Raw genomic sequence first — 25,869 nt, 5'->3', positions numbered from 1 at the left:
AATACCACCCACTCTTTTCTGGCATCCCCGGCCACCTTCAGTTGTGTCAGGCAGCAGCAGCTGCGGAGCAGGAGGGGGGCTGTGGAGGAGAAGGGGGCAACGGGGGGGAGGCATTCTCAGTTTTGCCTCAAGCTCAGCCAGCCCTGTCTCTGGGGTCAGATGAGACCGAAGCCCAGGTGGGTGCATGGTGTGCATGCTTTGTTGACCATTTTCAGCAGCACTGAAAAGCACCCTCTTGCGCCCTCCCATTGGTGATTTTGGATTGTTTCTTTGATTTAGCTGCTGCATCAAAAGAGGATGAAAGTATCTGCCCCACACAGTGAGGTGACGAGTGCAGGAGGCGTTTCTCTTGATGCCTCTTGCTTGCCTGGGTGGAAAGGGGTGTGCGTAGAAACCTCCGGCTTTTGCGTGGGTGGAACGTAGATTATGGCGCAAAGTTTGGAGTCACACCTGTTGCTCCACCCATTTTTGCCTCTAGCTTCGTCTTTCACTGGCATGCGGCCCCTCCAAGGTTGTCCACAAGGCAATATGGCCCTCAGACTGAATAAGGTTCCCCATCCCTGACAAACCAAATCCAATTGGTTACACAAAAAACAGCAACTTATCAGGAAATGTATGGGCTGTTTGCTTTAAATTGGGCTCCCCAGTCGTATCTTTACAACTATGCCAGATGACTTAACAGCAGGAGACTGTGACGTCATAATGGTTGCTACATGATGCAGCGGTTGCTTACATGATCTTCTGTGGCCAGGATCAGTCCCTTTTCTGCCTTTGCTGTGCAGTGTATCTATTTACATTTCCCTATGATAGATTCTTTATGCACCTTTTTTAGTTCATTATGTATCATCTCCCAGAAGGCCTTCACCTTCGGGCAGGTCCACCAGAGGTGTAGAAATGTCCCTTCCTCTTCTTTACATTTCCAACATTTATTATCAGACAGGTGATATATCTTTGCAAGCTTGACTGGGGTCATGTACCACCGGTATGTCATTTTCATAATATTTTCCTTCAAGGCAGTACATGCCGTGAATTTCATTCCGGTGTTCCATAACCTTTCCCAGTCTAAGGTGCTTAGACTCACCTTACCCAAGAAACCGGAGGCCTTCCTCCTGGGCATGGTAGACCAGAGGGTGGCCAAGAAAGATAGAACTTTCTTTATGTACGCTACTACAGCAGCAAGGATCTTGATGGCAAAGCACTGGAAGACACAAAACCTACCCACACTGGAAGAATGGCAGACGCAGCTGATGGACTATATGGAACTGGCTGAAATGACTGGCAGAATTCGAGACTCGGGAGAAGAAGAAACGGAGGAAGTCTGGGGAAAATTTAAGGACTACTTGAAAAAGCATTATAAGTTGTATGAATGTTAAAAAATGCTCCTTTCTAGGAAAGTACAGCTTCAGTATCGGTAAATTTTTGAATTGGTAAATAAGGCACAACAAGACAGAAGTGGTGTAATGAAATAATTTTATTGTGTTGAAACTAAAAATTAATGGATTTGGATTGAAATGTTTAGAGACCAGATATCACGATAAAATGGAAGATATATTATTATGTTTAAAATAAGTTAACAAATTGCTGAGGTTTTGGATTTACAGAGAATGCAGTGATCGGAAGATGGGGGGAGTCCATTAGATTTATGGAAACATGTATTTGCAATTTGAATTTTGAATATTACAAACCTAATAAAAATTATATTAAAAAAAAAGATAGATTCTTTATGCAAAATAGGAACAAGCCCTTACAAGAAAAACAGCAACAAAGATGCTTCAACCACGGAAAAGAGGGGAAACAAACAGCAGCAAATCTGCTTGGAGAAAAAGGCTACTTGGCATTGTTGATGAAGTTATACAGGTAGATATGGTTACAGCTATGGTACTTTTATCACTGGCCCCCCAAGGCCATACCTTTCGGAGCAGACTTAAGGGTGCAAACTGCTTCCGCCACAATCTGTGGGATCTCTTCAAACGGATAGGATGTAAGGACTGGCTGGATGTAGAGAAATGGTGGGAGGAAGCAGCTGGGGAACAATCAGGGAAGAAGACTCAGAGATAGGGGAGGAGGTGTCAGAAGCTGAAGAGGTAACAGGGCTTAGTGAGCTGGGTTAGGCTGTGGCAGAGAGAAGCCCAGAATCAGAGGCAGGAGCTGAAGGAGGAGAGGAGGGAGGCCAAGAGGCAGAGATGTGGGGAGTCTCTGCAACTGCCTCATGGGGGCAAGACCTGCCAGAGATGAGTTGCTGTGCTCAATAGGCCTGTGGCACTCCTCTGCTGATCATGTTTTTTCTAATAAGGAGCTGACTCTAACTTTCAGGGTGTGATTTACTGCTGGCTCGCTCTTGACATGTTCCTACCTATGACTGGCATTGCATCCATTTACCAGCCTCTTTCAAGGCAGTGGGCTGGCCAGATGCAGGAACGCCTCTGAAGGAGGCTGCTACGCAACTTCCTCAATGCCAATGACAATTGTATTGTTTAACCACTAGTCATTCCAATAATAAAAATAGAAACACAGCTTAAATCTGCAGAAGCAGGAAACTATAAAAATACCACAGAGTCCTATCGTCAAAAAGAAATTTCTATTTTGGCATGGTGGGATACTCTATAGCTGCCTTTCCCAACCTTGGTCTCCATATGCTGCCAGGCTACCCCTCCCATCAGCCTCAGCCAGCATGGCCAACGGTGAGGGGTGAGGAGAGCTGGACTCCACCAATATCTGGAGAGAAACCACATTGGCAACCCCTGCCCTATAGGTAGCATATTTATCACAGCTGTGCAAATGGCATTTCACATCTCTCAAATCATTTGTTTCTCCGGCCTCTGACAAGGGGGCCTGACAGCGCCTGGCTCCCGGGAAATGAATAAACAGAGCAATGTAACAATAAAGTAAAAATGACAGAAACATTCTCAAGCCCAGAATCCAGGAGCCCATCAACACTGGCTTGTTGGCACCTTAGAGCAATGAATAGCTGGTTAGATATTGAGACATTTTCTGAAATTTCAGGACGATGTGTTAGATGGTCATGGAGAATTTATGAGCCTCGTTTATGAATTTATAATATTTGTAATCTGGGGGGGAAGCCAAGACTTGGCTATGATCCCTATTGCCCTACTTTAAGCATGTAATCTTTGGCTAAACATCCATCTGTTTTTCTAGTGTTACATACTTTGGATCCGTTTAATTGGTAGATGAATCAGCTAAAGCTTTAATTGCAGCTTAAAATTTGCCTGCCAATTAAGCTGTGAGTTTTGAGTCTGAGAGGCTCACCAGCTTCCTTGGCACCAGTCCAGCAATGGATTATTCGCTACACTTTATGGGCTCCCTCTTCCCCTTGCCAGATACTTAAAAATAACCAAAACAGATAAATGAAAATACACAAGCTGTAAAAATGTAGCTATCAAAAACATTTATACAAAATCCTTTAAGCTGTTATTTGCATTCTCGTAAGCTCTGCTCAATACCTAAACGTTTTCAATCCCTTTAACCATTTCTTAGCTTTACTTGCCAAAACTAAAGGCCAAACTATGTGCTGCCTCCGTCATGACTGACACAGCACAAGCAAACTCTGTTGGCCCCAAAAACATGTCAGTGCAGCAGCTGTGCAATGTGATGTCATTGCAGTCATCTCCTGCTTCACTGGCTGCTGTTTTTGGGCGCAGATAGGTGCTGCTTTGACTAGACCAAGAGGGGGGAACTGGTGGCCCTCCAATTGGTAATGAACTGCAGCTCCCATCATCCCTGACTATTAAGCCACGCTGGCTGAGGATGATGGGAATTGGAGTCCAATGGCATTTGGAGGGACAGAGGCTCCCCACCCCTAAACCAGGCACTGCCACAATATGGGGTTGGCATCAACCATGCTTTAAATTTAAGGTAACATATATGATCTCACTGAGATTCCTGCCTTGCAGGGGGTTGGATGAGACGACCCTCATGGTCCCTTCCAACTCTTCAATTCTGTGTTTTCAAGAAGGCAAACCATAATAACATTCATATGTAGATTAAGTCACTACCCCTTATGATCCCCACTCTAATTAATTGGTGGGATGGAAATTGAAGGGCACACTTCACCTCTGGAGGCGCACTCCATTGTCTCTGAATGCTAATGTATGCCAACAACAATAACATCCTGAGCAAGGACTGCAGGGGTACGGAGTCAAGCACACAGGAAAGTCTAGCCCTAAACGCAAAAGAAAAAGACAATCCTCTCTCAACAGAAATCTTTCAGCAGCTTTGACAGACTGACAAAACTAGGCTTTGAATCAAAGTGCCTTCCAATATAGTTTTAGGCGAGACAAACCACTGACACTGAAAATTTTGAAATGAAGAAAAGTTTCCTGTGCAGATTAGGGATAAGGTAGCCAGGGGTCTTAAGGTGGTTAACAGAATAAAATCAAGATATAAAACCACAAAATACAGAATAAACATAAAAACAACCCAACAACTCCCCCAAAAACACACACATTATAAAAGGGCATAGTAGTACAGTGGTACCTCAGGTTAAGTACTTAATTCGTTCTGGAGGTCCGTTCTTAACCTGAAACTGTTCTTAACCTGAAGCACCACTTTAGCTTATGGGGCCTCCTGCTGCCACCGTGCTGCCGCTGCACGATTTCTGTTCTCATCCTGAAGCAAAGTTCTTACCCTGAAGTACTATTTGTGGGTTAGCAGAGTGTGTAACATGAAGCGCATGTAACCTGAAGCGTATGTAACCTGAAGCGTCTGTAACCTGAAGCGTATGTAACCCGAGGTACCACTGTATTATTTACTGAATTTATATATAAAGGTTGCCGGGCTCCAACTCCTGTCAGCCCTGGCCAATGGTCAAGGATGATGGGAGTTGTAGTCCCAAACAGGCTTCAGGTTCTGGATACCTGCCTTAGAGAGTGATCTACTTTAGCTGACTATTTTACTTGCATGTAGACAACGAAGCCAAAAGCTTGCCTAACAACTGTAGGTGGCATCAAGCTTGCCTAGTTATTTGCAGTTGGCATCGATTCAGTGCTACTAATGAACTCACAAAACAGATTTTTTTTTCTGCAGAAAAATAAAACACTGGACCTCACTGGGCACTGGTTTTCATCTGCTATCATCAACAGCCAGCAAATATTGCCTGAGAGAGAACCCTTTCTCCTCTTTGAATAACAAGGGCCGCATGGAAGCACCACTTTAATACTAACTCTGTTCCAAAAGAGCAGGGAGAGAACCTGTGGCTGACCAGTCATTGGATTCCTGTCTGCCCTGACCAGCATCACCCATCACGGCACAAGTTCTAGTCCAGAAAAATCTGGAAGGTCACAGGTCCCTCATCCCTGAAACGTAGCACTGCATCAGCAGGTAGGACGCACAACACAGGATAACACTTGACAAGTTCAAACCTTGCAGAATAAAAACCTTGAAATAAAGATTGGCTTGCTGGACTAAGGAGTGGATTTCAAATGGCTTCTCTACAATGTAGTTCACATGAAACTATTTAATACAGAAATGAGATATGTAAAGGGTGGAGCTCTAGCACATTTACTGCTATTTAAAGTAATAATGAAAAAAAGAGAATGGGAATAGTAATACTATGTCAATGACGTCTTCTGAACGGTGGAGAAGACTTCAAAATGCACTTCAAAGTAGCAAAAAACAACCTAATAAATTATGAATAAAAATGAATTTTATTAACCACACATTCAAGCTTGTACTTAAAAAAATATATTCAGTGGTTTTCTTCTACGGTTTCTGAGACAGAAAGCATTCTTCTTTCCTCTGCGTAAGGGGAAAAACTGACTCGCTCTGTGACCCCTCAGTCATGTTCGCTTTCTGCCGTGACCCGCTGGGCGCTGCTTCCTTCGCAGAATACTCAGCGACTCAGCAGAAGGCTCTGTGCTGAATCAGATGAGTTTGCAGATGTCAACTGGAAATTATGTATTTCCTTTGAAAATAACAAGGCAGGATGCAACCATATAACTATATTATTGTTGTTGTTTCAAAATCAAAATCAATAATATAGTTGGTCTGAAATGGTTACCCATAAATCAGGATGTCTAAAAATAAGTAGTTGTGGGGAAGGGGGCTTACATTAGCCCCCACAGGGCTCCTCTATCCCGCCACATTTCAAGCAAATTGATCTATGAAAGGGTAAAGTAGGGTATGCTGAAAGTTGCCACTTGCTCATGCACCACCACCCAGCACAAGAAGCACCAGCAGACTTGCAGGCATGGGCGTAGTCAAGGGGGGGCCAGGGGGATACTGCCCCACCCCTAAATCAGTAAAAAGACATAGATGGCTGAGGTTCTGCCCCCCCTAACAAAATTCGAGGCCATTTAGAGCTTCAAAGGTCAACACCAACACTTTGAATTGTGCTCGGAAACGTACTGGGAGCCAATGTAGGTCTTTCAAGACCGGTGTTATGTGGTCTCGGCGGCCGCCCCCAGTCACCAGTCTAGCCGCCGCATTCTGGATTAGCTGTAGTTTCCGAGTCACCTTCAAAGGTAGCCCCACGTAGAGCGCATTGCAGTAGTCCAAGTAAGTAAAAAGTAAAAAGTAAATGAACAGATATGACAAATAATTTCAGCATGTTTTCAGCGCTATTTGTGCATAAGGAAACTGACCCTATTAGGAGGTTATCCAGCTTCTGGGGGCAGCAGGGAGAGCGAGAAATGAAACAGGGAGCTGCTTCACAGTCACCAGATTACTCAATCCTTGATGGTGACTGACAGCTGAAGGTGTAAAGCGATTGAGCTGAAAAAGGGTTTGCTTGAGGTTGGCATGGGGTGATGCCAATGATGCCTCTGTGGTTTTCCATCTGCAATGGCTCATTCACACTTGAAAGTCATCCTTTCACATGGCGGCTCTATATGTGAACCAGCCTGAAGCTTTAATCAGATGCTATAGGAGGAATACCCCTGGCTTCAAGGTCTTGGACTAGCTGTCACATGAAACAAAGCAAAGGCATGTGGGGTTCCTTTGTTTAAGGGGAAAATAATACAATCCCTGAGTTAGAGAAGACCTAAAAGGTCATTCAGTCCGACGCCCTGTCAATACAGGGAATCTGCTGCTACCCCATCCCTGATAGGTGGTCGTTCTACTCAGAAGTAAGACCCATTGATTTCAATGGGACTTATTCACAGGTTAGTGTGCACAGAATTGAAGCCTAGGGGGAGCATGTATAGTTCCTATAAAATTATGAATGGTATAAAGAGAGGCAGGCACCCGCCCCATCCCAGTATATTTATTTATTTTATTGCACCTCTGTCTTTTCCTCTGAGGAGCTCAAGGCAGTACAGTGGTACCTCGGGTTAAGAACTTAATTCATTCTGGAGGTCCGTTCTGAACCTGAAACTGTTCTTAACCTGAGGTACCACTTTAGCTAATGGGGCCTCCTGCTGCTGAGGCGCCACCACACGATTTCTGTTCTCATCCTGAAACAAAGTTCTTAACCCAAGGCAAGGTACTATTTCTGGGTTGGTGGAGTCTGTAACCTGAAGCATATGTAACCTGAAGCGTCTGTAACCTGAGGTACCACTGTATATACAGTCCTTCTCTCCCACTTCCTCTGCACAGCAATGCTAGAGCTGACTTAGTGTTATTGACCAACATTCACCACTGAACAGGGATTTGAACATTGATCTCCCCAGGGAAAGTGACACCCTTAGCCATATAGCGTGCGGTTCTCTTTAGGCCCATCCAATGAAAATTGACAAGAGGAAGTATTTTTTTCACAAGCACACACATACAAACATATGGAACTCACTGACACAAGATCTGGAGACAACCATGGGATAAGGTTGTAATCCCACACAATTACCTAAGAGTAAGACCCATTCCACTCACTTTTGAGAAATGACATAGTTCTCTTTAAAAAGATTTATTTCACAAATCTGTGGAGGAGGGGAGGTCTATCAATAACTATCAGCTATGAGAGCCAAGTGGAATTTCCATATCCAAAGTTTGTATATCCCTGACTGCCAGATACTGAGGACACACAACAGGTGTAAAACCAGCACTGTCATGCCCAGGTTGTGTTAAGTGTCCAAAACAACAACATCCATCTCACACATTGGAAAGGATAATATTGTGATGATGATGATGATGATGACGATGATGATGGACAAATAACAACTTGCTGCCCTTTCTTGGAACCCAAAACCAGCCGTCTGTTGCAGTCATCTCACTCTGTCTAATAGTAAGGCTGGCCCTGAGACAAACTCTGACAGTTTGGCTGCATCCCAACCTATAAGCCCATCAGAGCTCTTCCACCCTTTCTATCTACCACAGCTCTGTATCCCTTCTGCCGCACAAAGTGAGTTAAACAGCTCAAGAACTGCAGAAGAACAGCTCAACATGTCCATGACCTTGGAAGCAAACACTTCATCCAATAAATATGTGGATATTTATTCTGGTCTGCATCTTTCATTTGGAGGAGCCAAAGCAACTACCAACACTTCAGTCTCCTCCAAAAGATTTCTTCCAAGAACTGATGAGGAGCACCAGCTCCTGAGTAGTCACTTCTCGCCAAAGTTTTTGCTCGCTTTATATAAACTGATTTTGCACTTTCACATAATGTTTCACTGAGGTAACATTGAAAATATCCCAGAAAGGAATTTAAAGGACTACGTGGAATTGCACAATCTTTGCCACGAAGCAGTGATCGACTGGGTACAATGTGAAAAGTCAAGGCTTACTCCATGGGCCGCAAGAAAATAAATCAATAAATCCACCCACTTGGACGGCTAAGTTCTGCAAGATTAAAAGATGTTATAGCATTTATTCAACACTTGGCTTGTACGCAAAGTTGAAGAGACCAGAGCTCTCAAGTACAATCCTTGACATCTTTGGATAAAAAGATCACGTAGCAGATGTGGGGAAATGATTCAGTGAGGGGAATTCAACGTCACACTATGGTGCATGAATGATCCCCTTCCTCCCCCCACAGGGGTTCTCCTGACCCCCATGAGCCTTTCCCTGGGAGGAAGGGGCCCTGACTGACTCCAGCTACAAAAGCTGAAGAGGCCAGAGACCATCTTGGCTGTTACTTAGTGCAGACCCAGGTCACCGATCCTGAGCTTCCACAGCTTCTGCTGTGGAAAATGTCACATGGTGTGATTTGAGTGGATTTTGGAATATAGGAAGGCCACCAACCCATCTACTATCTACACGGACTTGCCGAGGCTCTCTGCAGTTTCAGGTCTGTTTCTCTCCCAGTCCTACCTTGAGACGGCAGGCAGAGAACTTGGGACCATCTGCATGCAAGGAAGCTGCTCTACCACTGAGCTATGACACACACACACACACACACCGGAAAACTGCACTTTCCGGGATTCTGTAGTGTGAGCCATAACAGTGAAACCAGTATAAAACTGGTAGACTTTAAAAGGATCAATATGCCCGCAGACCATAAAGAAGGCTGATTGCCGAAGAATTGCTGCTTTTGAATTATGGTGCTGGAGGAGACTCTTGAGTACCATGGACTGCAAGAAGATCAAACCTCTCCATTCTGAAGGAAATCAGCCCTGAGTGCTCACTGGAAGGACAGATTGTGAAGCTGAGGCTCCAATACTTTGGCCACCTCATGAGAAGAGAAGACTCCCTGGAAAAGACCCTGATGTTGGGAAAGATGGAGGGCACAAGGAGAAGGGGACGACAGAGGACGAGATGGTTGGACAGTGTTCTCGAAGCTACCAGCATGAGTTTGGCCAAAGTGTGGGAGGCAGTGGAAGACAGGAGGGCCTGGCGTGCTCTGGTCCAGGGGGTCATGAAGAGTCGGACATGACTAAACGACTAAACAACAGCAACAATGCCCGCAGAAGGGGACTTGGGTGCTGAGCAAGCCACTAGCTCAGCATTTGCAACAGGTCATGGGCAGCAAAGAGTCCATGGGAATGCCACAAGCCCTTCGTCTTAATTAATTACTTGATTTGACTCAAGACTCATCCAAATCAGGTCAGGTGGAGTTCCCAGATCCTTGTGCCATGTAGGACCCTCACGCTCAGTATTGTCTACACTGACTGGCAGCGGCTTTCCAGGGTTTCAGACTGAGGGCATTCCCAACCCAACCTGGAGATGCTGGGGACTGAACCCAGGACTTTCTGCATGCAAAGCAGATGATCTCCTCGCTGAGCCAAGCAGCTGTTGTGGCTAATACAGCTGGTCCACCACCTACTCCTGGTTTAGTTCTGGGCTGTATACAGTGTTTTATGGTGCTTGGGTTTTTATTCCAGTATCTTCTGATACTGAACTTCCCTGTGGCTGAGACAGCAGAGAGGAGAAGGAAAATGCCTTCAAGAAGTGAGATCGGAGCTTGATAGTCTGGGGCAGCACAGAAGCCCAAAGTTAGAATGATGCCCCCTCACCTCCTGCTTCAAATTAAAGCACCCTTCTTTAGAAATGACACAAGAGGTATTAGCAGGAAGAAAGCACTATCCACTTTTGGAATCTGAAGTGCCGAGTTCAAGCTGTTTCACCATGGATAAGACAGGCACTGTTGAGGTTCTTTATGAGATCTCAGCGTAAAATGCATTCACAGCAGCCTCCACCCCCCACCGGCCACCAATTTGAGACAACAGTCGCATCAGTGGCGTAGCAAGAAAACTGCTAGCAAATTTGCAAAGCTAAGCAGGGCTAGGTATGGTTTCAAATTGGATGGGATACCATGTGTTGAGATGCCTGCATCACAGGGGTTGGACTAGATGGCCCTTGCGACCCCTTCCAACTCTACAATTCTATAAAACAATTTCCACCATGCTGGCTTTGTGTGGTGCCAGTTATGGAAGGAGAGCACCTCCTGCTGGAAGTGGAAATACAGTACACTTGGCTCAGGAGAAATGGCTGCAAAGTGATGAGGGGAGTGAGAAGTTGCTGGTGGGGGGTGCTTAATCCTCCCCCTTCATACATTCCCGCCACCTTCCATCAACTCCTCCCTCCCAGCCACTTTGCTCTTGGAATGGTTGTCACTTTCAAGGGGAAGGTGAGGGCTTCAATATAAAAGCGGGGGAAATTGTGACCCCCCCCTCACTGCAAGTCACACACCCCTCTCCCACCGAGACTCGGATTCCCAGGTCTGTGTCTACCACCCATCTTGTCCTGCAGTGTTTCCAGAGTACTGTTTGGTACTCAAGACACCACAGATGGAAATGTCTCTTGTAGCTCATGCGATGCAGCAGCAAATGCAATAGCTGGATCTGCATATGCTTCTCTCTCTGCCCCCCACCCCCCACTGACACACCCAGGGTCAGTATTTGAGGTCTCACGGTCTAGGGTCCAGTTTTTTGAAAAATCCCTGAAAAAATTTACACAACTTATTATTACTACTTGTGATTTTCACTCCCTGCTCAGCGCCCACACATTAAAAGGCACCCCTCTGAATGCCAAATTGGTCCTGAGGCCCCACTTGTTCAGCTTTTGGAAAGTCAGACACCTGCACACATTTCCTGCCTGTCTCAATAGCCCAACTCCATCCTCCCACCTTTCTGCCAAGGAAAAGCAGATCAACCAAAAACCTGCCAAATGAAAAGCTATCAGAGCGGTACGGCCAGCTGTCTCAGGCAGAGGGTGGGACTGACACAAGTCCACTTTCTGAGAGATGCAGATCATTTCATTGGTTGTGAGCCATGTAGCTGCCAAACATGTTGAGAGTCCAATTCTGTCTGGCAACCAGGCAATAAAATAACAAAAAAGGAAAAGTAGCAAAAATTCCAGCAAGCAGTGGGGGCAGCAGCTCAAGTTTGTTCCAGTCTTGCTCACTGCTGCACATAATGGGCTGTGTGTGCCTAGCTTAGGACTGCTGTAAACAAGACTTGGCTTGGCCGGCTCCATCCTGTATTCCAGGGGGTAGGGAAGCTCTGGCTTAGGGGCCAAATGTGGCCTCCCTGGGTGCTGTCCCCAGGCTGTATACCCTCCACAGCCACACAACCTCTTCCAAAGTCACATCCCAGATGGGACTTGCTTCACACCCTCCTTGGGAGTTTCTGCCTGGCCAGAATGTGTCCGTGAATTTTGATAAAGGCTTTTGCTTGTTTGAATAGAAGATAGATAGGTGTGATTTATTGGGGGGTAGATACTAGCTCTCATGGACTGGCTGGACACAGAGGAATAGTGGGAGGAACCAGCTGGGGAACCCCCAAGGGTAGAAGGCTCAGAACCCGGGAAGTGGGGGTGGGACAGCAATGAGCGGTCAGAGGGAGGAGACTGGGAAAAGGGAGTGTCAGGTGCCAAGGAGTTAACAGGGCTTAATGAGCTAGGAGACTCCGTGGCAGAGAGAAGTTCAGAATCAGAGGCAGAAGCTGAAGCAGCAGGTGGGAGGCAGGGGAGCCGATTTGGGCCCCAGTTTATGGGCGCCCAGGGTGTGTGGCATCCTGACATCCTGACGCACATGCCCTGGCCTCAGAGCCTAACTTCATCAGTCCAAAATTGATGCGAGTTACAACTTCAGGACATAAGGAACGTATCCCTGAACAAGCCCTCACCGTGTGCCTCAACAAGACTTTCAGAGCATCCATCCGGGAAACCCAGCCAGATGGGTGGGGTATAAATAATAAATTATGTATATTATATTATATTTCTATACAAACAATGTGGAGTCCAATATGCTCAAAGTAATAATTTTTGCTAAATCAATTTCAGCTCTACGGAACCTCCAGTATAGATTTTAAAGCAATTTTCAAATGTTTAGGTTGCATAAAGCCTTCTCATTCCCTGTTCCACACTTCTCTAAGTTCCTGACCAATGAGCCAATATGCACCAGGTCTTTCTAGCTGCTAAAATGGAAGGTAGTATAGCTCCCTGGCTCGTGATATTTTGGCCACAGCGCTAGCCAACCAAAGCCATCACTGCAACTATCCAAAGCTAGGGCATTGATAGAAGGAGAAACTATAGCAGACATCTCTTTAGTAAAAAATAGAATAGCTGCCTCTTAAACACCCTTGACAATATTCAGTTTCTGGATGGGTGATTGTGCAGAGCATATAGGGGAAAGCAGCACAACAACATTTTGTGGTCAGAGCAATAAGAATCAGTTTAGACACAGCCTGGATCTGGCCACATAATTCACAAGCAAAAATGGGGCTACGCATTTTAAAATCCTAATTGTCCCATGTCATCTGTAATCATACTTAATAGGTCAAAATGAAGCTCAGTAGCTAAATCAGGGGTGGGAAACTTCAGGACCAGGGGCCAAATGTGTCCCTTTGGGTCCCTCTATCTGGCCCTTGAAACACTCCCAGTCCCCCCTCCTCACTGGTCTTGCTTTGGACTGCAAATGGTCTTGCCTGACTTGGATGTGTCTTTGAACTCTGATAATGGCTTTTGCTTGCCTGGATGGTGAACTGAGAAAGATGAGTGAATGTGTGCAGTAGCCCATGTTTGGCCCTTTGGCTCTGCCCATCACTGGAATGCAGCCCTTGAGGTCCCTTTTCCATTGTGGAATTCCATTCACTCTTCTGTGTCATTTTGCAACACCCCCACCTACCATAAAAAGTCCTCATGAAAATCTGTAAGCATTTTAGCATATGTTTCTCCTATGGATGGAGAACTCCAGGTGCTAGTGGACTACAGGCTCAGCCAACATGGCCCAAAGGTCATGGATGATGGGAGCTGTAGTTCCAACAATACCTGGAAGACCCACAGCTTCCCCATCCCTGCCCTATTGTGAATATTTTTGCATGTCATTTCGCCATATTTGCAAGAAGATTTTACTAACAGGATGCATTTTGCACGTTGTTTTCCTCAATACTGCTTTTTTGCACTCATTATAAAGTTGGAGAGCTGCATGGCAAAATTTGGAGAAGTGTGAATTTCAAAAGATAGCTGCATTGTGGTTCATCTCATATTTTGGAAAGTACAACATTCCCCCAATGCATCCTTTCCCCTTAATATGTATGTTTGCATACACAACATTTGGGTTGGAAGACTGAGTAACAAGAAGTGTTAAGAAGTGTGAATTTCATGCTTTGGTTGTGGCTAATTGGGGTTGGAGTCCAACAGGATCTGGAGGGAATGCCAATAGCCGCTGCCCACCCCCCCATGATATATGGAGAGAGAAAGAATCTACTGACATCTTTCAGCAACTTTCAGTTGAAAGGAAAAGTTGAGAGATTTACAGTATAATCCTGGTGGAACTATCAGAATTTCAGTTTGTGTGCATGGAGGCTGCTTACAATGTGACAGATAGCCTCCTGTGCATTGGGGATGCTAGACCATTGTGCCAAGTGGGTTTTAAAGAGACAGGCATCATAGAATCATAGGTACCCTGGGACCAGGGTTTGATCTGCAGGTACATTTTGTTTATGCCATATTGTATTTTATATTTCTTGTGAGGCACCCTGGGAACACTATGTTGAAGGTGTGCCACATAAATTTGGATTCTTAAAAAAAACAACCAGGAGAAAAAAGATACCTCTGCTTTGTTGTTGTTGTTGTTGTTGTTGTTGAGTTGTTTAGTTGTGTCTGACACTTCATGACCCCATGGACCAGAGCACGCCAGGCACTCCTGTCTTCCACTGCCTCCCGCAGTTTGGTCAAACTCATGTTGGTCGCTTCTATAACACTGTCCAACCATCTCGTCCTCTGCTGTCCCCTTCTCCTTGTGCCCCCAATCTTACCCAACCTCAAAGGTTTTTTCCAGAGAGTCTTCTCTTCTCATGAGGTGGCCAAAGTATTGGAGCCTCAGCTTCAGGATCTGTCCTTCCAGTGAGCATTCAGGGTTGATTTCCTTCAGAATGGATAGATTTGAACTTCTTGCAGTCTCAAGAGTCTCCTCCAGCACCACAATTCAAAAGCATGTGGTCCAGCTCTCTCTTCCATACATCACTACTGGGAAAACCATAGCTTTAACTAAACAGATCTTTGTCGAAAAGATAATGTCTGTGCTTTTTGATATGCTGTCTAGGTTTATTATCACTTTTCTCCCAAAAAGCAGGTGTCTTTAAACGGTAAAGGGACCCCTGACCGGTAAGTCCAGTCATGGACAACTCTGGGGTTGTGCACTCATCCCACTCTATAGGCTGAGGGAGCCGGCAGTGTTCTCGGTAGACACTGGAGCATAGGATAGTAACAGGAAAACTGGTTGATAACTCTGCAGCCAAAATGTCAGGCCTGACAGCACTGGTTAAAGAGCAATTCAGGGGAACCAAGAACCAAGAAACAGAAACCTAGTGCTATTTCTGTGGCTGGTGCCCATGTGCGTGTCAGCAGCATAGGATGTTTCATGTCTGCTCTGCATTCTGTACATCTCTCCATCTGAGGGGGCCTTCCCTCCCTGTCTATATCTCATCTTGTTTTCTCTTGTGGTCTGCATTCTGCATTGTGTGAGAGCCACTATAATCGCCAAGGCTGGTTTCAGAATGACAGAAGCACCCAGCCTTACTGCTGACAGCCTCCTTCTTTGCCCTCTGGATTACCTGTCAATGTTTGTCTGTTTGTTTAAAGCTTGTGTCCTTCACTTTCCAATCACAGCTCCTCTGACAGGCTAAAACCTTGCAAGGCAAATGGTTGCTGAACAACTCCAGGCACACCTGGAAGAAGCAAACCATTCGGATCCCTTCAGGCCTCATCATGGGCCTGAAACTGCCTTGGTTACGCTGGTCAATGATCATAGTCAGCAAGTAGATCTAGTTCAGTACTGTCTGCACCAGGGATGGAGAATCTGTGGCCATCTTGGCACTGTTGGACTCAAAATCCCATCAGCCTCTGCCACCAAAGCCAAAGCCACCAGACAAGACTGATGGGTGCCGTAGTCCAACACCATTTGAGGACCGCGATCTACAATGATTGGTAGCAATTCTGCTGTGTTTCATATAGGGTCTTTTGGAGACCAACCTGGAGATGCCAGGACCTGAACTTGGGACCTTCTGCATGCAAAGCAGGTGCTCTACCAATGAGCTACAGTCTTTCCTCTGCTAGCCATCACTAGGGAAAAAATTTCTACTCCATCCCAACTATAATTCCTAAGGTTGCCCATATGCATTGACCGTGCTGCTGTGCCTTTAACAGCAAACTGGCCTGCAGAAATTAAGCAAGTGATGCTTATCTTCACACAGATCTGGAAAATGTTGCTGGCTAAACTGCTGCATGGCACAGGCTGTTCCCACATGACAGCACACCAGACACACTGGTTTGCCCAGACTGTACTCACTGGGGAGCCACAGCTACTACCTTGCCTCTGATGGATGAACCTGCACTGCTTGTTCTCCTACGCCTTACATAGTGGTCTGCTAGCGTTATTTTTAAAAGCTTTATGTATACACCTTACAAATGTAATATGCAAAAAGGGAACTATCGAGGCAAAGACAATTAAAAGAGAGAGAGAGCTGCCAACACATTTATCTTCCATACTTTAATATGGAAGATTTACAACATTTCAGTGTGGCTGATGATTTTTATTTTTATTGCCTAAAATAATAATTCCATCTAGAACACCACAGTCTTCTAAAGCTCAAGCAGAGTGGTCCTTTCACTCACCCTTCTCTCACACACACCATAGCCCAAGTAAAGGACAGAGAGCAAAAAGCAAAAGTATGAATCACTCCTGACTATATTCCTATGTGTGTCTGTTTAACTCCCCCAATGTTCTGCAGAAAGAAGGGGAAGTAAGCTGAGGACCATGCATTCTTTCCCCAAATCTCCTCCAGCCTGTTAATCTCATGGCCCCTTCCAGAGCTTTTTTCCTGGGGGATGAAGGTGCGCATACCCCTAAACATTTTGTGAATTGAAGTTTGGCCTCATTGAGGGGCAGTATTTCAATATGAGCAGGAAAATGAGAGTACCTCTAAACATATTTTTAGAAAAGAAAGCACCGGCCCCTTCCATTACAACCTCTCTCTTTCCCTACAGGTCTCTTACCTATTGTAGCATCCATGACTGATCTGTTAAGACGGGTCCACAAAGCATGCTGAGGCCAGCCTCTATCATGGCTGCTCGTAGGTTAATTAAGCTAATGGCACCACGGAAGGCTTGGGTGTCTCGGTACTATCAGGTGTCCTGCACATGCTCAGACATGCTGCACCAAGTGGAGTAAATAAAATTGAACAGCACCTTCCCTGTTGTCGTGTGCTGCAACCTAAACTGCTAAACTACTGAAGCACACAGAGGCATAAGCCAAACTAACAAAATGACCAAAAGGTATCTGGGATGGCCAACCACAAGAGGATATCATCTGGACCTTCCATAGATCTACTTGTACAGAAGTGAGAAGTTCTGCTGCTCACCTCACTCCTGAAGGTGTAAGCTGAGCCGTCAAAAGTTTTCCCTGTGCTGCAAGGATAGGGATCCTTGGCCCTCCAGATATTGCTGGACTGCAACGCCCATCGTGCCTGGCCATTGCCCATGTTGGTGGGGCCTGATGGGAGCTGGAGTCCAGCAAAACTTGGAGGACCACAGACTCCCCACCCTCAGTTCAAAGAGCAGCATGACATTTCATTATACTGGTTTTCAAAACAATTTTTATAAAGTTTTATAAATACTGGGGGGGAATCATACCAGATGACCCTCATGGTCTCGTCCAACGCTATGATTCGATGACTCCAGCTCCCATCATCCCAGACCATTGGCCATTTTGTCTAGGGGGCTGATGGGAGCTGGAGTCCAACAACATCTGGAGGGCACCAGGTTCCCCACCCCAGTTTAAGGGAATCTTGGGGGGACCTTGGAAACACTGCAAGACTCCTCAAAGTGGTGCCCGCCTGAGAGATGATGGTGCCTGAAGCCAAATGGTGCCGCTCAGCCATCCTAAAACCAACATTTCAAAGCCTTTCTGCGCTCCATTTTAACCCTCTTCTCTTCAGGGTCAGCAGCGGCACCCTGCGAGCCGCACCCTTCTCCCAGGAAGCCAGTTCTTGCTGCTTGGCTCCCGGCCTCCTCTTCTCTTCTCATTCTTGTTTATTTAGTTTCTGTTCTGCTGCAGTTATTTTTAGGTAGTGATGCCGAGGGTATTTTGATGAAGGATATCCGGTCTAAGCCACTTTCTGGGAAGCCCATATGCTTTAATTACTAACAGCCCCATTCAGTTGTTGCGAACAAACATAGAGCTGAGTCGTTTCGGTGGGGCATGTTGAGTCAATCAGGAAGCTTCTTGCAGCAGCAGAGAGAGAGAAAGCAAAGAACAAGTCCAGGCAACGGTTGCTGCTCAGGGTTTTTGACAGGCCGGAGGGTGAATACTGTCAGATAGTTTGCCAGCAGATACATCTGGAATTTGGAGCTAAATGTTTCAGCACCAATCTGGATATACTGATCTGACCATTTATTTTAAAACCATTTTGGCTTCACATATGGAAACACGATTATAGCTCCCATGAGGGTACCACAGCCATGCATTCTTAAGACCATGTTTTCCCGCCCCCCCTTTTCCATTTATAGGTATCTGTGGTGGTGTTTATTTGTAATCTTCTGAACCCAATTTTTAAAAATTGTTTTGAAACTAGTTATTAGTTGTTTTTATTTGGTGGTTGTAAATCACTTTTCCAGGTGGATGGGGACTCGTGTGTTGAGAGCCCTGCACTGCAAGGGGCTGGACCAGGTGACCCTCAGGGTGCCTTCCAGCTCCACAATTCTATGACTTCCATGACCTTGACATTTGTATGAAAGGTGATTCATAATTAAATATAACAACAACAATACCTGCCTATGGTAGTTTAAAGCACTGGCAGCTGGCAAGATATTCAGCATCCTTCAAATGCTGCAATTCCCCAGATTTTGTGATTTGGTTTTCAGCTAAAAAAATAATAATATTTTTTTTTGAAAAAGTAAATTACGGTAGAATAAAAAGTGCATACATTGAGATAATATATCTATTTAATTGGCATTTTGAGAGAACACACAGATGTTCTTATTGTTTTTAACAGATTAATGTGGAAATGGGATGGGACAGGCAGATACAAAACTGACATGTGCGAGAAACAGACTGATCCATCCATTCCTGGATATCTCTGAGAAGCTCATAAGCCGCATCAACTTTCTTCTTCTCCTTGACCCGTCCACATTCCTACATTACAAAGCCACATCTCCCTGACACCATTCTGCAAATGTTAGGATTGTACACAAACAGCATGAGTTGCCTTTAGCCATTAAAACACTCTGCACTCACGATGGTACTGTATTCTTTCTCTGAATGTGGATGGTAAGAATAGGTGTGGAGAATGTTTTATAAGACATGCTGGATCCTGAAATGGGGTGAACTTACTTCCACCCACCCCAGTGAAGTTCTGCTTCCTGCCCCTGAAATTTTTTGTCCAGCACACAATGAAACATCTGTCGCATCGCAGTCCTAAAATTGAAACACAACACGTACACACACAGCTATGTTCACTCCTCTGATCTGACTAAGTACGGAATCTCTCAGGGGAAGCACTGGGTCTGATAAAGAGCGCTCTGTTTTCCCTCCTCCACATTTGCTAACTGGAAAAAAAATCTGGTGTCTATTTTTAACCCTCGAACGCCCACGCCATAGTGCGCCTTGTGCTAGAGAGTACAAGCAGGCTGATCTGCTCTCTGCTCTGTTGGGAGTTTGCCAGTTTCTCAGCTACGGCTGGCAACGGTTTCTGCTCACAAGGGCAAATAACAACTAGAGCAGCACTGCAGCAGATCTGGTGGGGAGCAGTGGCGGAGAAGCTGCTGCCTCCAAAATATATGCACTTGGCATATCTATACAAATTGTTGCAACCCACCCCTGGGACCTGATGGTGAAGGTCAGATAATAATGATGGTGATGATGATGATATATTGCATGCGCCATATCTCAGCACTTCTCAGACTGTTGATACCCAAAATACATCCCTCTTTTTTAAAAAAAAAAAATGAAATCACTGGATTTATAAATTGCCCTGGAAAGGATTTCCTTTAGAGTCTTTACCTGCCCTCACAGGAACCCACTTTCTGCATGAGTCACTGTTCTGGCTATACTGCCAGATTAAAAGGAGACCCACCCAGTACAGTAACTCATGCAGAAAGCCAATAGGCACCCTCTTCTTTAGATTGGTTTTTAAAGAGAACCACAGAATAGAGCTAGAAGAGATGGGGGGGGCATCTAGTACAACCTCTTGCTTAAATGGTGATGGGGATTCCACCACATCTCAAGGCAATTTGTTTCCCCATCAAGCAACTCTTACCATTCTCCTAACATTTAACCCCAAACTGCTTTCCCACTATTTCCATCCACTGGAAGACCACATTTGGGCTCTGAGGTTCTCCACATTTGCTCTACGGGTACAAAAAGTAGAGTAGACATGATAGTCACCCACCCTCCCTATCTATCATGGCATCCTTGCCAGTTATCAACCCTTTATTCTACCCTTTTTTTCTTTCTTTAAGCTAGTATCCTACAACCAGAGATACTTGGCTTAAGGTAGGTTGGGAGTGGGGAGGGAAGGGATGCTAAGGAACTGAGCATGGGGGGGGTGTATGTGTGTGTTTGCAATAAACTTTCAATAATGCTGCATAATTTATTTTTAAAAACCTGGCTTATTTTAACCTGACAATGAATGAAAACATGATATAAAATATGCCAGTTATTATTTGTTTTATGATGTTGCAATCTGTGTGTCATATGCAGCTCATTCAATTATGAGCTTGCTGCTGAAATGAACCTTCAATTTAGCATCTTATGCTGCGAAAGAGGGTTGGCGGCGGGGGGGGGGGGAGGAGAGAATGCAACTAAAACAAATGACAGAGAACAACCATTGGAATGCATCAAGTCCTTCTGAAACAACGTAAGAATGCTGTGTATTTCCAAATAACCATTGGCATGCATTAGAAATGGGTCGTGATTCTGTGCCCTGTCCCAAAGGCACATCTCTTTCCAAATGGCCACTGAAATGCATCAAAACTGTTCTGGATCCTAATGCAGGTAACTTGCAAGGGGGTCCCCTGTAGGCTTACCCAGACATGCCACTGCTTTCAGGGAGACTTACTCTCAAGGAAGCCTGCACTGGACTGTGGTTTGCACCGATCTTGTACATGAATGCAGGAAGCACAACAAAGTGAGAGGGGTTGGAGCACTATTGTGTGCATTGGCTGTTTTCATAGAGTTGGACGGGATCAAAGGGTCATCTTGTCCAGCCCCCTGCAATGCAGGATTCTCAGCTGAAGCATCCATGACAGATGGCCATTCAGACTCTGCTTTAAAACCTCCAAGGAAGGAGAGTCCACTTCTTCCAGTTTATTGTTATTTGACTGGACCTTTTGAGATCAGCTTGCCACCTTTTGGAAAAACTGTTCCCACTCTTGATACAAGGTCTGAAAGAGAGATAGCAGCCCAGTTGCCAGATGGGACAGGCCACACAAGTTAGCACCTTTTCAGATTTGTTGTGTAAGAGGGGAGCACTTTCATGAGCATCTAAGCAGAAGGAGAAGAAGAGGGTTGTTCCTAACTGCTTGTTTCCTAAACTCTGTCCAACCTAGGCCAAAACACGCTGAGAAAGAAGGTTTCCACCCATCCCATGAGGGAGGCATTCGACAGCCAAAGCCCATTCTGAGCAGCTGGGCTGTTACCATGACGTTCAATCTACAAGTTGGTTTTGCAATAAGAGCCCCCTGCTAACACACCATGAGCCCTGAACAACCCATTCCCCTGGAGCACTTTGGGACTTTGCAAAGTCATGCAGATGTCTTGCAAGAGGCACTAGCTGAGGTACTACAGGCCAGGGGTGGGGAATCTGTGGCCCTCCAGATGTTATGGGAATGGGGAACATATCCCTATGTACTCAGCACTAAAGGGAAAGCACACTTTGCATGCTCAGAGGCTTTCTAGGAATACAGTAATTGCTTCACAGATTCCATGGGTGAGTCCTGGTTTCCTGCAATCCTGAGCTAAACCCCAGTGTGCCCCAGCTTAGCTATGCTGCTCCATCACAAAATGTACTACGAAAACCATCCCCTACCCCCTCACACCTTTATGTACGTTTGTGGAATGAAACCATAGGCTGGGTCATGTTTCTGAACCATCATGGCTCCCCATAGCAACCATTAGTGATGTTGCCAAAAGGCAGCCACCAGAGAGAACTGGTGCCTAGGAGTGGAAGTCACCTCAGAAGCGAGAGAGAATGTGGTCAGCCGAAACGCAACCCAATAGATATTTTCTTTGGACAGCCTGAAGGCGAGGAAGCCCCAGCTGTGTAACCTGCTCAGGCAAAAAAATCACTCCGGCTCCGAATGGGGCAGGTTTAAACAATTCAGAGCAAGGGTGATGCAAAAGGGTCTCAAGTTTCATGACTCATGGTGATTACAGCGAGTCAGCGGAATCTGCTTTAGAAACCCAAGTTTGGCTCTGGTGCATCTTGCCCCAGGATCACCCCCTTCATGCAGAAGGGAAAAAATAAAAAGGTCTTGGGTTGGATCTTGGGGCTTCAATCCCCAGTAGAATGGCAGGAAACTCCCCAGCCCCAACTCTGCCCACACAGAAAGGGAGGGGGAGAAAGCCCTCCCCATTGCTGCTGGGCTGACCACCACCAAAAGTTGGAAAGCAGAACAGTGTCCCTTGGAAGGGTCAAACCAGGTGTGGGAAACCTCTTCTGCCCCCCAGACCTTGCTGAACTACAACTGATAGTCCTGCTGGCTGGTTTAAGAAGAAACATAGCACAGACGTTTAAGTAACCATTCACCTGATTGCCTGTAGTGAGTAAAATTTACCTAGAAGCGACCAGAAAAAAAACATATTAAAAATTGATATGTGTGTCCCCCTCCCTCCGCCACCACTTTTTAGACCACAAATGATTCATGTGGGGATTCTAAGGGCAGCCAGACACGCAAACGTTTTTTGTGGGCGAGCATTTTTGTGGACGGTGTTAAGCAGTTGCACTTTGATGTACAGGTACCGCAAATGTATCATGTGTCCTTGATGGTTTGATTTTTATGCAAACAGAACCAATGGTACCTTTCCACCATAGATTTGCTGGTGATACCTCTGAAGGACAAGCGGCATTCACACATGCCTGCTCCTCACTTGCAACATGCATGCATGATGACTGCAACACTAAGTAATGGCTTGCCGGATCAAAGGAGTCATTACAGCACAGCACAGATGGAGGTTTCTGAGTGAGCTCAAACACAGTATGACCATCCCTACGTTTGGGCAATGGGAGAGGCACATGTCATTGTTATGCAAAAGTCTCACAATATCCACAATTAAAACCACACACTGGGATTTCACACTGACCTGGGTTCCCATATCAGACAACAATTATATTTAGTCTGAACTCTCCAGACAGATGTCATTTCCCCCTTCAAGTGACTCAGTGGAAGCACTCTGTACATGTTTAGAAGTACTCTCTCATATCTCCTGGACTTGACTCTCCCTGGCACTAAAAACTATTTCTACAGTTGAATAGTGACTCTGTTTTGCACTATATTCTGAAATCTTTGTGAAATCTGCAATGATAACAACAACAACAACAACAACAACAACAACTGTGCACCCAGGGCACCAAAATCAAGAAAGTCTGGATTTTGTGGCCTGCACAAAGCAAGCAAAGCAAGCAGGCTTGCACAATTTCATTTGTGTAATTTATTGTGCAATATTTTGTGTTTTGCACAATTTGTCCGGGTTTTATTGCATGTGGGGAGGGGCAAGAATCTGTGGAGGGTATTCAAACCCCGGCTCCACCCACTAGGAAACATTATTGACACAAACTGACTCCTTACCCCTAGTCCAAGGATTGCTGGATGAGAACTAAGAGCCATCTAGCCCAGAATTCTGTTCCCAGTACTGGCCAACCTCAACTGTCCCAATTTAAGCAGGACATTCCATTGGGGGGCATGCTCTCACAAGAGTCACATGACTCATGTGGGAGCACAGCCCCGAGAATGTGTGTACCGATTTTCCTCTGGGCCACGTTGGAGGGTATGCCAGATACTTCTGAGAAGCTTACTTGAAAGCAACAACAATCCTCTCCTGTCGTCTATGCCCCATGATATTCTTGTAAAGAAGCTGGTAAAATGCGGTCTTGACTATGCTACCACTCAGTGGATTTGTAACTGGCTGACTGACCAAACCCAAAGGGTGCTCATCAATGGTTCCTCTTCATCCTGGAGAAGAGTGACTAGTGGGGTGCCACAGGGTTCTGTCTTGGGCCCGGTCTTATTCAACATCTTTATCAACAACTTGGATGATGGACTCAAGGGCATCCTGATCAAATTTGCAGATGACACCAAACTGGGAGGGGTGGCTAGCACCCCAGAGGACAGGATCACACTTCAAAACGACCTTGACAGATTAGAGAATTGGGCCAAAACAAACAAGATGAATTTTAACAGGGAGAAATGTAAAGTATTGCACTTAGGCAAAAAAAATGAGAGGCACAAATACAAGATGGGTGACACCTGGCTTGAGAGCAGTACATGTGAAAAGGATCTAGGAGTCTTGGTTGACCACAAACTTGACATGAGCCAACAGTGTGACGCGGCAGCTAAAAAAGCCAATGCAATTCTGGGCTGCATCAATAGGAGTATAGCATCTAGATCAAGGGAAGTAATAGTGCCACTGTATTCTGCTCTGGTCAGACCTCACCTGGAGTACTGTGTCCAGTTCTGGGCACCACAGTTCAAGAAGGACACTGACAAACTGGAACGTGTCCAGAGGAGGGCAACCAAAATGGTCAAAGGCCTGGAAACGATGCCTTATGAGGAACGGCTAAGGGAGCTGGGCATGTTTAGCCTGGAGAAGAGGAGGTTAAGGGGTGATATGATAGCCATGTTCAAATATATAAAAGGATGTCACATAGAGGAGGGAGAATTGTTTTCTGCTGCTCCAGAGAAGCGGACACGGAGCAATGGATCCAAACTACCAGAAAGAAGATCTCACCTAAACATTAGGAAGAACTTCCTGACAGTAAGAGCTGTTCGACAGTGGAATTTGCTGCCAAGGAGTGTGGTGGAGTCTCCTTCTTTGGAGGTATTTAAGCAGAGGCTTGACAACCATATGTCAGGAGTGCTCTGATGGTGTTTCCTGCTTGGCAGGGGGTTGGACTCGATGGCCCTTGTGGTCTCTTCCAACTCTATGATTCTGTTATTCTATTCTGAAGAACACAGCCGCCCCAAAAAGACATACCTAGGCTCCCTTGCACCCGTGGCAAGGAGCTGTATCGGCGCCTCCAAAGCCAGGAGGGACCATGGACAAGAAACTCAAAAAGTTTGCTTTTTGTGGCCTTTGTCGGCTCCTAGCCACTCCAAGTCAGAGGTAAGATTTTTCCACCCCCCTGGTCTTGTGCCTTTGACATGGGCTAACGCAGCCAACCCCTAGGTACATCCCTAAACATGGAGGCTCTATTTAGCTTTTGAGCTTTTAAGCAGAACTTTGTAGCCAGAAGGCTTAGAAATGTGCTTCTCAAAAAGAAAGAAAGTTGAGATTTCCATAAAGCTGAATTCTACATTCAGCATCTACACATCCCCTTGACTGTAAGTTTTTCTCCAGAGGGAAGATGCTAGTCTACTTCAGCAAAGAGACCTTTAAAGATTAACAAACCGATTGCGGCATATAAGTGTCAGGGAACTGCCATCGGAGCCAGAGGCGGAGGGAAGGCTCCAGAGGGATGCCGGAAAGGGTCCCAGTAGGGAGAGAGGCAGCCCATCTCCTGGGGAAGGAAATCAGCGTAACACCAGTGGAGAAGGGGGGCAGATGGGGGAATCGTAGAGGAGGCTCCAGGACTCCTCGCCGGAGACCAGCGGGGAGAGCACAGGTACTCCGCTGCCCACAGACAGAAGAAGACTTCCGCGCAGGGAGAGTAGGAGAAGACTTGGCGTCAAAGAACTTCTTTGCTGGAAGAAGTTCAAGAAACGCCCACTGACGGATTCTGCCAGCAACTGAGACAACCACGAAGTGAAAGGCTGTCCAGACAGAAAGGGTTCAACCAGGCAACCTAGCCGGGAGTGGCGGCAACTTACGCACGAGGAACCCCTAGA

At 45.8% G+C, this 25,869-nt stretch overlaps 1 protein-coding gene and 1 long non-coding RNA gene across 3 annotated transcripts in view; one reads left to right on the top strand and one right to left on the bottom strand.

The window, feature by feature from the left end:
• Window positions 1-25,869, bottom strand: part of HDAC7 (histone deacetylase 7) — a 190,323-nt gene that overhangs the window by 148,667 nt on the left and 15,787 nt on the right. The window lies entirely within an intron of this gene.
• LOC309362594 lies at window positions 1,718-8,384 on the top strand. Its single transcript, XR_014165019.1, has 2 exons — window positions 1,718-1,857; window positions 8,266-8,384. It is a non-coding gene; the product is annotated as an uncharacterized lncRNA (long non-coding RNA).

Source organism: Podarcis melisellensis (assembly GCF_964234715.1).
Source record: "Podarcis melisellensis genome assembly, chromosome: 2".
Taxonomy (NCBI): domain Eukaryota; kingdom Metazoa; phylum Chordata; class Lepidosauria; order Squamata; family Lacertidae; genus Podarcis; species Podarcis melisellensis.
This window is presented reverse-complemented; position numbering and strand designations above follow the sequence as displayed.